Raw genomic sequence first — 8,642 nt, 5'->3', positions numbered from 1 at the left:
CAGCCTAGTCTACTGCCCCCATGCGTCACTAAGTGATGGATTACTATTCTACTACAAAATGTACTAGTATCAGGGTCTGACCATAACTCTGACTACAGAGGCCCTAAAATTACAAAACCATACTGCAGTTACTGAGTTACTGTCCGTTTTCGTATACACAATACACAGTGCTCCCGGGACAGTGCTCTCACCATTGACGCGTGACCTCTACAAACAGTGTATGTTATAGGTATATGGGCATTGCCTAGTTAACATCACTGTGTGAAAAATAACCGGCCAATATTTAAAGTATTCTCCACTGAAACTTCTAGCAAATATATTTCTCTAACATGACCTAAAATTACAGCTAGGTTAGATGTTCAGGAGGGGTCGCTCCGTTCTGAAGGATGCCACAAAAAAACGGTACAAGCTACATTTAAAGTATTCTATGAAATTCTAGAAAATATAGTTTTGTAACATGTCCTAAATTTTTAGCTAGGGCCTAATTTAGGCGTTTTTGTGTTTTAGGAAGGATATGTAAACGACAGATAACACCAAAAATATGAAGAAATTATTTCCAAACCGTGTTAAGTCAACACTCATTATGTTGCTCATTTTCAAGAATGCTGGTTAACAAAAAGCAGGCCATTGTCTCATTTCGTGAACAAAGGTTCACATACCATTGTTTCCTTTCGTTTCCTTTATAATCGGTTACCCAACTGAAGCTATAATACCAGCTTTATTGCGATATCGCACATGTAAAACAGACACATGTGCACAACCAGAGAAGATCCGATTTAATCAGTTGAGCTGTTTCAATGAGTGTTATCTTGGTTTAATAGCTTTTAATGGGGTTTAAGTCATGCAAAGGTCGAGATGAATTCTACTGTAGACATGACTGCATCATGCATTTCTTTGCATAACTTGACATACCGGTACAGTTTTGTTGATTTGACAAATTCAAAAACCTGTGAATAGAAAAAACAATTTCTTTGGTCAAAAATAATCACATTTTCCAAAAATGATGATACTTTCAGAAAAGGTTGCACTTTCCGACACTCCCGTACATTTTAAGAAGCTGGTAGGCCTACTATTGTAACATATCATGCTGTTGCTGTTAAAATCTGTGATTTGAATGATTAATGAAGTTCATGTTCACACATTGTACAAATAAACAGTTTTTGTTGTGCTTTGTTGTTGAAGTTATCTTGGGTACAAGGCACAGCCCAGATAGCAACACTACGTTGGCCCAACGTTGGTCAAACGTGAGCGAACCGACCTTACTACGTTGGGCCAACGTTGGTTTTTTGACGTTGGCCCAACGTGGATTTGGCCAGGCCGCCAACCTCTGCAACGTTGGGCCACTGTCGGCCCAACTTTGACCCAACCTCAATACAAATGTAATTTGCGACGTTGGGCCAACGTCAAATCTTTGATGTTGGGCCAACGTTATTTGGCCAACGTTGAGCCAACATTGACAAACAAGCCCAATGAGAAAAAATAAACGAATAAAATTAGTTACTTGTGTATACTGTGCTTACTTTAAGTCTTAAATTACCTGGCTCTCTATTTTACAACGAAGACAAATTAACTACCTTAATTTTACACAAGTCACTTACCTTAGTACCTACCGGGATTCGAACCAGGGACCTTCTGTTTATAAGCCTGATGCTCTACCAATTGAGCTAACTGGGATTACATAGTTCAGCAAGTGTTTTAAGTTAATATAAGCTATATTTTCATGACTAAACCTGCCAAAGTGCATCTTTTAGGGATATTGATCAAATTTACTGTGAATATTGATGACATTAATTTGCTATAAATGTTGATTTAAGAAAAAGAAGTAATATAAAAATATAATTCTTACTGTTGATTTAATTCCTAGCAATATTGTTCTTATTATAATTACATACCTAGTATGGTATAAGCATTATCATTATTATCATCATCATTATTATTTAATATCATTATCATTATTATTCATAAGGCCTATTATTATTATTATTGTTATTATTATTATTATTATTATTATTATTATTATTATTATTATTATTATTATTTTTGATATTATTATTAGTTTATCTAGTGGGCTTTTATAGTCTTTATTTAATGTCACTCTTTAATACGCCTTATAGTAATAAAAAGAAAATAATTATAAACATGACCATTTCCATGACTTGAACAACAGCTTATACCATCGTTGGTCCAATGTTGGGATTCCAGCCGTTTGTGCGACGACATTGGCCCAACCTCCACGTAACAACCGTCATTTTACGACTGGCTGGCTACGTTGGTGCAACGTTGGCATACCGACTATCATTTTAAGGTTGGCACAACAACGTTGGCCCATCCTCGGCGTACCGACCGTCATTTTAAGGTTGGCTTGCTATGTTGGCTCGACGTTGGCATACCGACCATCATTTAAGGTTGGCACAACAACGTTGGCCCAACGTTGGCATACCGACCATCATTTTAAGGTTGGCTGGCTACGTTGGCTCGACGTTGGCATACTGACCATCATTTAAGGTTGGCACAACAACGTTGGCCCAACGTTGGCATGCCGACCGTCATTTTAAGGTTGGCTGGCTACGTTGGCTTGACGTTGGCATACCGACCATAATATAAGGTTGGCATAACAACGTTGACCCAACGTTGGCCTGACGTTCCCATACCAACCATGACTAAAGGTTGGCATGTCAATGTTGGTCCAACGTTGGCTTGGCGTCGGCTTACCGACCGCGACCATGCCGACCATTGCCAACGTTGGGCCAACGTTGTCTTGCTATCTGGGAGTATATTTATTGGGCCTTGGGTTGTTACGATTTTCATACTGTTTTTCACGCCTATAGTGCCAACTTTGCACACATTTGAGCAATTTTAGTGTTGAAAATGGTGTTTTACTAGAACTTGTGAATGTGGTCTATATAAATCGTCAGAGTGAACAGTCGGTAGTCATGGTAGTATTAACGGGCTTTTTAATATAACTAGATAAAGGGGACGAAAAAACCCTGTTCTACGGGCGTCCCGAACGTTCCAAAAAAAATGTTCCTGAAATTTTGAAAATTTGTGTCGGCATTCATTTGTACAGAGAAAATTTATGATGCAGTCATGTCTACAGTAGAATTCACCACGACCTTTGCAGGACTTAAACCCCATTAAAAGCTATTAAACCAAGATAACAGTCATTAAAAACAGCTCAACTATGTTAAATCAAATCTTCTCTGGTTAAATCCACACTACACATGTTTCTGGTATTATAGTTTCAGTTGGGTGAATGATTATAAAGCACACGCAAGGTAACAATACTGTGCATGTGTGGGCCTTTGTTTACGAAATGAGACAATAGTCTGCATATTGTCAACCAGCAGTTCTTGAAAATGAGAAACATAATGGTTGCAGACTTAACACGGTTTGGAAATAATTTCTTCATATTTTTTGTGTTATCTGTCGTTTACATATCCTTCCTAAAACACCAAAGTGCGATTATTTCCAAACACCTAAATTAGCTAAAAATTTAGGACATGTTACAAAACTATATTTTCTAGAATTTCAGAGAGTACTTTAAATATTGGCCGGTTATTTTTCACACAGTGACGTTAACTAGGTAATGCTCATATACCTATATATGTAGAGGTTACGCGTCAATGGTGAGAGTACTGTGTATTAGGTATAAGAAAATGGACAGTAACTGCAGTATGTTGTCTTCCAATTTGGGTAAAATCTCGGTTGATAGGCCCAGTAGAATAGGGGTTTTCTTCAAAAAGTAAACGTCAAATGGAGGTCTTTTGTAAATATATTATGCACGATTCTCTGGCGGATAGCTTCTCTTATTTTGCCTTTTTTTTTTGACTCACCCTATATTTTGCCGATGTATTCGTAACCGATATAGCTCTTCTTTCTCGTCTTTCGTTTTCTGCCGAGGTAGAGTAATACTTATTTATAATGTTGTTTGCCACCATTTCAATGAAAAATGATATTAAATATTTCACAGAAAATAGAATACTCCAAAATAATTATATAACCTAATTTATAAGCGATTTAGTTTTTTTTATTCCTTTATACTTTTCTTTTTCTTCTTCTGCCTGGTTATACAAAAATCCGGGACAAAAACGAATAAACATAGATTAATTCTTTACTTACGTTTTAGATACCCTTTATTTTATTATTATTATTATTATTATTATTATTATTATTATTATTATTATTATTATTATTATTATTATTATTATTATTGTGTATATGGAGGGCTAATAAGTCGTAGACGCCTTTGGGAAAATGTTTGTAAGATACATTAGGGGCTGTGCAATAATTATGAGCATGGGGGTAAAAATGGGGGGAGATTGAAATTGTTAGGCTCATAATTATAGCACAGCTCCTTAGTATATAACTTGAATTTTGGTTATATTCCAGTCTTATTCACTTTAATTTTATTCACTAGGGGTGTGTGTGGCGGGGGGGGGAGGGGGTGGGAGGGGTGGGGGTGTGTATGTGGGGGGGGTGATATTATATTCCGTGAGTCCCGTCATAAAGATGGTCTCATTTTTGTTCATTGGTGCTAAAAGCCACTTTTGAAAACAGATGCGCTATTCATATCATATGATGTTGGCCCATTGTTAAAAGACTTGGTTATAGGCCTATTTTCATTTAACATGCATGCTTGTCTTTGTTTCGATTTGCTATGTTTTGTTTTTGTAATATGATTGCAATGTAATACTACAGTTGTTAATTGTCAATATAATTTAATCCAATGCTACTGATGCCATTATAATTTCATCTAAACGGTTCTAAAAAAGTAAGCCCAGGGACAGGAAAGTCTATCTTGGTGATTCTTTATGTTTGGTAATCCAGGGACAGGAAAGTCTACCTTAGTGATTCTTTATGTTTGGTAATCCAGGGACAGGAAAGTCTACCTTAGTGATTCTTTATGTTTGGTAATCCAGGGACAGGAAAGTCTACCTTGGTGATTCTTTATGTTTGGTAATCCAAGGATAGGAAAGTCTACCTCGGTGATCCTTAATGTTTGGTTATATCCAGGGACAGGAAAATCTACCTTGGTGATTCTTTATGTTTGGTAATCCAGGGACAGAAAAGTCTACCCTTGCTGATTCTTTATGTTTGGTAATCCAAGGACAGGAAAGTCTACCTTGCTGATTCTTTATGTTTGGTAATCCAGGGACATGAAAGTCTAACTTGGTAATTCTTTATGTTTGGTAATCTAGGGACAGGAAAGTCTACCTTGGTTATTCTTTATGTTTATTAATCCAGGAATAGGAAAGTCTACCTTGGTGATTCTTTATATTTGGTAATCTGAGGACAGGAATGTCTACCTTGGTGATTCTTTATGTTTGGTAATCCAGGGACAGGAAAGTCTACCTTGATGATTCTTTATGTTTGTTAATCCAGGGATAGGAAAGTCTATATTGGTGATTCTTTGTGTTTGTTAATCCAGAAATAGGAAAGTCTACCTTTTTTTTGGGTGATACTTTATGTTTGGTAGTCCAGGGATAGGAAAGCCTACCTTGGTGACTCTTTATGTTTGGTACTCCAGGGACAGGAAAGTCTACCTTGGTGATTCTTATGTTTGGTAATCCAGGGACAGGAAAGTCTGCCTTGGTGATTCTTTATGTTAGGTATTTCAGGGACAGGAAGGTCTGCCTTGGTGATTCTTTATGTTTGGTACTCCAGGGACAGAAAGTCTACCTTGGTGATTCTTTATGTTTGGTACTCCAGGGACAAGAAAGTCTACCTCGGTGATTCTTTATGTCTGGTAATCCATGGACAGAAAAGTCTACCTTGGTGATTCTTTATGTTTGGTAATCCAGGGACAGAAAAGTCTACCTTGGTGATTCTTTATGTTTGGTAATCCATGGACAGGAAAGTCTACCTTGGTGATTCTTTGTGTTTGGTAATCCAGGGACAGGAAAGTCTGCCTTGGTGATTCTTTATGTTAGGTATTTCAGGGACAGGAAGGTCTGCCTTGGTGATTCTTTATGTTTGGTACTACAGGGACAGGAAAGTCTACCTTGGTGATTCTTTATGTTTGGTACTTCAGGGACAAGAAAGTCTACCTCGGTGATTCTTTATGTCTGGTAATCCATGGACAGAAAAGTCTACCTTGGTGATTCTTTATGTTTGGTAATCCATGGACAGGAAAGTCTAACTTGGTGATTCTTTATGTCTGGTAAACCAGGGACAGGAAAGTCTACCTTGGTGATTCTTTATGTTTGGTAATCCAGGGACAGGAAGGTCTACCTTGGTGATTCTTTATGTTTGGGAATCCAGGGACAGAAAAGTCTACCTTGGTGATTCTTTATGTTTGGTAATCCAGGGACAGGAAGGTCTACCTTGGTGATTCTTTATATTTGGTAATCCAAGGACAGAAAAATCTACCTTGCTGATTCTTTATGTTTGGTAATCCAGCGACAGGAAAGTCTAACTTGGTAATTCTTTATGTTTGGTAATCTAGGGACAGGAAAGTCTACCTTGGTGATTCTTTATGCTTGGTAATCCAAGGATAGGAAAGTCTACCTCGGTGATCCTTAATGTTTGGTTATATCCAGGGACAGGAAAATCTACCTTGGTGATTCTTTATGTTTGGTAATCCAGGGACAGAAAAGTCTACCTTGCTGATTCTTTATGTTTGGTAATCCAAGGACAGTACTAAGTCTATCTTACTGATTCTTTATGTTTGGTAATCCAGGGACAGGAAAGTCTATCTTTGTCATTCTTTATGTTTGGTAATCCATGGATAGGAAAGTCTACTTTGGTGATTCTTTGTGTATGGTAATCCAGGGATAAGAAAGTCTACCTTGGTGATTCTTTACGTTTGGTAATCTGAGGACAGGAATGTCTACATTGGTGATTCTTTATGTTTGGTAATCCAGGGACAGGAAAGTCTACCTTGATGATTCTTTATGTTTGTAAATCCAGGGATAGGAAAGTCTATCTTGGTGATTCTTTGTGTTTGTTAATCCAGGAATAGGAAAGTCTACCATTTTTTTGGTGATGTTTGGTAGTCCAGGGATAAGAAAGCCTACCTTGGTGATTCTTTATGTTTGGTAATCCAGAGACAGGAAAGTCTACCTTGGTGATTCTTATGTTTGGTAATCCAGGGACAGGAAAGTCTGCCTTGGTGATTCTTTATGTTAGGTAGTTCAGGGACAGGAAGGTCTGCCTTGGTGATTCTTTATGTTTGGTACTCCAGGGACAGGAAAGTCTACCTTGGTGATTCTTTATGTTTGGTACATCAGGGACAGAAAATCTACCTTGGTGATTCTTTATGTTTGGTACTCCAGGGACAAGAAAGTCTACCTCGGTGATTCTTTATGTCTGGTAATCCATGGACAGAAAAGTCTACCTTGGTGATTCTTTATGTTTGGTAATCCAGGGACAGGAAAGTCTACCTTTGTCATTCTTTATGTTTGGTAATCCAGGGATAGGAAAGTCTACTTTGGTGATTCTTTGTGTATGGTAATCCAGGGATAAGAAAGTCTACCTTGGTGATTCTTTACGTTTGGTAATCTGAGGACAGGAATGTCTACATTGGTGATTCTTTATGTTTGGTAATCCAGGGACAGGAAAGTCTACCTTGATGATTCTTTATGTTTGTAAATCCAGGGATAGGAAAGTCTATCTTGGTGATTCTTTGTGTTTGTTAATCCAGGAATAGGAAAGTCTACCATTTTTTTGGTGATGTTTGGTAGTCCAGGGATAAGAAAGCCTACCTTGGTGATTCTTTATGTTTGGTAATCCAGGGACAGGAAAGTCTACCTTGGTGATTCTTATGTTTGGTAATCCAGGGACAGGAAAGTCTGCCTTGGTGATTCTTTATGTTAGGTAGTTCAGGGACAGGAAGGTCTGCCTTGGTGATTCTTTATGTTTGGTACTCCAGGGACAGGAAAGTCTACCTTGGTGATTCTTTATGTTTGGTACATCAGGGACAGAAAATCTACCTTGGTGATTCTTTATGTTTGGTACTCCAGGGACAAGAAAGTCTACCTCGGTGATTCTTTATGTCTGGTAATCCATGGACAGAAAAGTCTACCTTGGTGATTCTTTATGTTTGGTAATCCAGGGACAGGAAAGTCTACCTTGGTGATTCTTTATGTTTGGTAAACCATGGACAGGAAAGCCTAACTTGGTGATTCTTTATGTCTGGTAATCCAGGGACAGGAAAGTCTACCTTGGTGATTCTTTATGTTTGGTAATCCAGGGACAGGAAGGTCTACCTTGGTGATTCATTATGTTTGGTAATCCAGAGACAGGAAAGTCTACCTTGGTGATATGTTTGGTTATCCAGGGATAGGAAAGTCTACCTTGGTGATTCTTTATGTTTGGTTATCCAGGGACACGAAAGTCTACCTTGGTGATTCTTTATGTTTGGTTATCCAGGGAAGGGAAAGTCTACGTCGGTGATTCTTTATGTTTGGTAATCCAAGGATAGGAAAGTCTACCTCGGTGATCCTTAATGTTTGGTTATATCCAGGGACAGGAAAATCTACCTTGGTGATTCTTTATGTTTGGTAATCCAGGGACAGAAACGTCTACCTTGCTGATTCTTTATGTTTGGTAATCCAATGACAGGAAAGTCTACCTTGCTGATTCTTTATGTTTGGTAATCCAGAGACAGGAAAGTCTACCTTGGTGATTTTTTATGTTTGGTT

The sequence above is a fragment of the Amphiura filiformis genome, chromosome 8, assembly GCF_039555335.1.
Source record: "Amphiura filiformis chromosome 8, Afil_fr2py, whole genome shotgun sequence".
Taxonomy (NCBI): Eukaryota; Metazoa; Echinodermata; class Ophiuroidea; order Amphilepidida; family Amphiuridae; genus Amphiura; species Amphiura filiformis.
Note: the sequence above shows the minus strand (reverse complement) of the source record.